This window comes from Quercus suber, unplaced genomic scaffold, assembly GCF_002906115.3.
Source record: "Quercus suber isolate HL8 unplaced genomic scaffold, Cork oak 2.0 scaffold_81, whole genome shotgun sequence".
In the NCBI taxonomy this organism is placed as follows: Eukaryota; Viridiplantae; Streptophyta; class Magnoliopsida; order Fagales; family Fagaceae; genus Quercus; species Quercus suber.
In genome coordinates this window covers 437,213-441,888 of record NW_027069546.1, presented here as the reverse complement: position 1 = coordinate 441,888, position 4,676 = coordinate 437,213, and positions in this window count along the sequence as shown.

Genomic DNA, 4,676 nt, shown 5'->3' with positions numbered 1-4,676 from the left:
CTCTTTTCTTCGTTTCTACATTATATACTTCGTTTCTTTTCTTGTTTCCTTTGTACACGTGTAGTTCTTATCCTGGGAGCTCCTTTCTGTCCCATCTAGTCCCTACCGGAACTTTCAGCTTAGTGGTCATAAAGCTGCTTAGTTACTATTCAGGTATCACCTCCACATTAATGCGGCCAGAGCGTTAGGTGGACAGCATTTAATGAGGAGGTGATAGACTTTAGAAGATATTTTCTACCTTCTCCGACGCCTCTTTAAGTTATATCCAACTTCCAATTCAGCTACAACCTGGCAAACTCTTTCAGTCAGTACGAAGGTTACCTTCACCTCGGACTTTGGCGTCCTCGGACGTGTGCTATACCACGGTATATAACACCTGTTTATACCTTTCATATCACCTATTTGACGTGAATAAAACTTCTTTAGGATGTCCTCGGACGACTGCGTGTTCTCGGATCGGGCCTTTGGGCCCTGAGCCCAATTCTGAGGGCTACTATACCTTTTTTAGGTAACAGACCCCACAGTTAGCATTTTCAATATAATTATAGGAGTATAAGAACTAATCTTTGAGAGCTGAATATCCAAGCTTTAGAGCTAATGTGGGCTTTAATCTTCAATATGTGTTTATTTGCATTTACATATCTGTTGGACTTAAATGAGGCACCTGAGGAATGCAAGGAAGGTGTACATCGTTCAGTATAGTAGGACAATATAACCTTGGTGTAGAGAAACAGAAGGACATTTAACCCTAATCTTTTGCAAGCCATGTTCAAAATGTATATGCAAAAGGCCATTCCTCAAACTTATGCTTTATATCTTTATTTTTATTTTTATTTTTTTTTACTTTTCAGCTTGCATTACTTTTGTAAATTAAAGGGTTTAGGGATTTATATAATTAAAATTTTATTGAATCATCTATGACTCTGGAGATTATGCATACTGTAACTATTTAGTCAAAGCCCTCTCTAACCTCTAAGATTATAATAAGATTTGCTTCAGTCCAGCACTTTGTTTTATGGGTTAGTCATGCTGAGTGATAAAAGCTCACGCTATTGAGAAAAAGAAGCCACCATCGATGTTATGACTCAATTTCAAAGATAGTGGCCGGAACACTCTGCTTATCTAGATGAGGTGATCTTTTTCTTTTTCTTTTGGGTGGTATTATAATTGCTTTTGAGAGATTGTTCAAAAATTTGGTGTGAAGTGGATCTCTACTCTAGGTGGATATTGTTCTCTTTAAGCACTTATTTGTTTTTTTGGGAATGTTTCTTTTTCCCCTGAGATTTGTTATTTTTGAAAGGAAATTTATGTTGTATTTGTTTGGTTTTGTTACTTTCTTGGAAAACTAGCCTATTTTCCATTGAATTAAACAGAATTTTTACTGGTCTGTTAATTAATTTAGTTTGGATTGGTAGAGAAATTCTAATTATTGGTATTGGTGATAAAAAAGGATATTTGGATGACCAGTTTAAACAACTTCAAAAGCTGCTGCAAAATTAGAATAATTCAGATTTTGTGGTTGATTTTCTATTTTATTTGATGATTTTGAGAAGCTCTCAAACAATATTTCTAGAGTTCTGTGAGTATTTGTTATCTATGTGGTTGATTTTGGAAAAAAATTTTGCTTAATGATTTATTTTTTGTTTTTGGGTAAAATGAAATAGTTCAGTAATAAGTAATATGTTTAAGGAGATAAGTATATGTCTTATGCTTTGTAATTGTTCATAAGTCATTGTTAAGAAAATTTTAGCTTCACAATTATGACATTGATTTAAGGGCATCTTTGTAAGTATGTGTTTCCATGTTCTTACCATGACAAATATTTTACAAGGTTTTTCATTCTTTGCTCACTTGCATCATGATCACTGCCAGCACTACAATTATTGATTCAAAAATAGATTGTAGCAATGCTTTTTTGTTATGAGACATATTACATTTTTGTTTATTATATTGTAATGAATTCTTTAGCAGATGGATTTGCTTGTGTGGCCCACTCACTACCCATGATTGGTTGCCTAAAAAATTAGTATGTATCATGGTAAGTTTCTTATGAACATAGGTGCACTAGAATTTTTTTAACAGTAATTTATGAACATTATGTGTGATGTCAAGTTTATGATGCATGTTACTTTCTAAAATATGCAAATTATGCAAATTGATGATTGTGGTCATGTTAGATATACTTATAATGTAAGATTGTTGAAGTATGTGTTAAGTGATTTTGAAGCAAACATCATATTCAAAGAAAGTCACTATTCAATAGATAATTGCACTATGGTCTTTTTTTAATGAATCTCGTGCATCGCATGGGTTAGCAGCTAGTTATAAAATTTAACACATTCTTAATATTATTATATTACTTTATTTTTCTTTGTTATATATATAAAAAGCGGTGAAAGCTGGAAAACTTTGAAAAAAAAAAAAAAAAGGTTGATCAAAAAAGAGGTGAAAGCCACCAAGGACCCCACGTTGATCAAAAAAAAAAAAAAAAAACAAAATCACTGTTTGGTTGAAACGTTGAAAAAAAAGTAGCGTAAACTTAAGTTCAAAGAGCTTGAAAAAAACAAAAACACAGGAAGGAAAATTGGAAACGTAACTCAATGCACAGGAAGAAATTTTGGTTATTACTAGAACCTATGTTTTTCTCTTAAGTTTTCTCCTCGTTTTGGAAAGAAAATTTTTTGATAAGTCTGAGAAAAAACACTCGGACCCCACTACAAAATTTTTTCACTTTTCCTCCTAACCAACACTTTCCCAATATGCACTTTCAAGGAGGCTGGGCATTCTCAAGCCAGACTACACAGTCCTACACAGTCCTCCACGTTGATGTAACCTCTTTAACAATTATGAATGAATTATCGTTGAGCTTTCCCATCAAAAAAAAAACACCTTTCCAATTTCTTTATCTCTATTTTTCTCTCCTAAATTTTTCATCCTCCCTAAAACCCTTTCAAACAAACACACCCTAAGGTTGAATTAATTAAGTGCTTTTGCATTTAGAGATACAATACTCATTGATGTACATGTACTATATAATAGTTATTAGAACACTAACATCAAGTGTGCCAAACATCAAATATCTGACATTTAGCACACCAAACACAAAAAACCTCTCACATGAGGTGTTCTAAATGCCAAATAATTTGGCATATGTGAACATTACTGTTCCAAATTTGGAATGGTACAATCACAAATGCTATAATAAAATTTTTTTCTCTCTCTCCTCTCTCTTCCTTTCTTTCTTCTCTCTCTTTTTTTTTTTTTTTTTTTCCTTCTCCAAACCGGTCTCTCTCTATTTTGTCACTTTCTTTTTTCTTTCTACTTTCTTTTTCTCCTCTCACACATTTATATATGATATGGAGAGTAAAGAGGAGAGGTGGTGGAATGGGTTTTCGGAGAGAGAGAGAGAGAGAGAGGTTTCAGAGAGTATCATTAAAATAGAACATTTAATGTAAAGTGTATTGTAAAATGATGTGGTAAAATAAATAAAAATAAATTTTTATGTATTAAAATGGCAATTGGATAGTACGGCATGACTTACACTCTTTTTTCACTATTTGGTTGATGGGAAATTGTGAAAAAAGAAAAAAAAAAAAAAAGATGAATTACATTTGATATTAAAGCCCAACTCATGATTTTAATAATTTTTATTTGGAATATGCAACATGCTTTTGCTTCTTTTTTCTGTTCAATCAACATCTGAAATTGAAAAGCCCAACTAATGATTTGAAATTGCATGGGAACAGAAATAAAAACCAATCTAATGAAATTACAAAGGAAATGCAATCGATTCCCTAGTCCCATCGAAATAGTGACCCTACAGTCAAAGTCATCATGGAGAAATAAAAGAGAGGATTACGTAGGACAAGAGAGAAGAGTTTGGATACTGACTGGTAAAACATTTGACTTGAAATCTTCTTTTGCACGCGTTTAAATATCAATTAAGAAATGAGGTGTGGATGATGTTTCGTCGTATTATCTTCGCTCTCGCTGAACAGAGACAGCCCATGAACTAGAAATATAACAATACGCCAAAAGAAAGATACACCCATTTCTCTGTTTTGTTTAAAATTTCCACAGAGAAGAGTCTGCGGAAAATTTGAAACAATTCTGAAATAAAAGTATTCACCTATTCCACCATAAAATTGCGTTCCATTGTCAAAACCTTCCGTTTACCCCGTCTCCTACTTCACAAATGACCATGACCCAGATGACATGTCTATGTCCCAGTAATGCCCGCCACGTTATGATTTTTTCGCGGATGCAAAATTTTTTGACCACTTTAAACGGGTTTCCACCTATTTCTTCTCTAGACTCCTTTAAACTTTACCAAAGATTGTCTCATTGCAGTAGACCATAAAGCAAACCTTTTTGATTAATTATGAGACAGACGCGTAATGCTACCTTTTTTCCTTTTCTTTTTTCCTTTGAAATTTATTATACACGAGAATTGCCCCGGGCGGTAGACATGGCAAAACAGGTCAAACTCGTTTGACCCGATCCGTTGACCCGTGACCTGTTTTGACCCGCGACCCGATTGATCCGACCCGAATCCGACCCGACCGCGCCCGTTTTCCACTTTACCAACGTTGAGTAGATTGAGATTGAANGTGAAAACTGAAAGAAATATACATGCAACAAAACAACGTAAATCAGATGTTACTAAGAAGCAATAC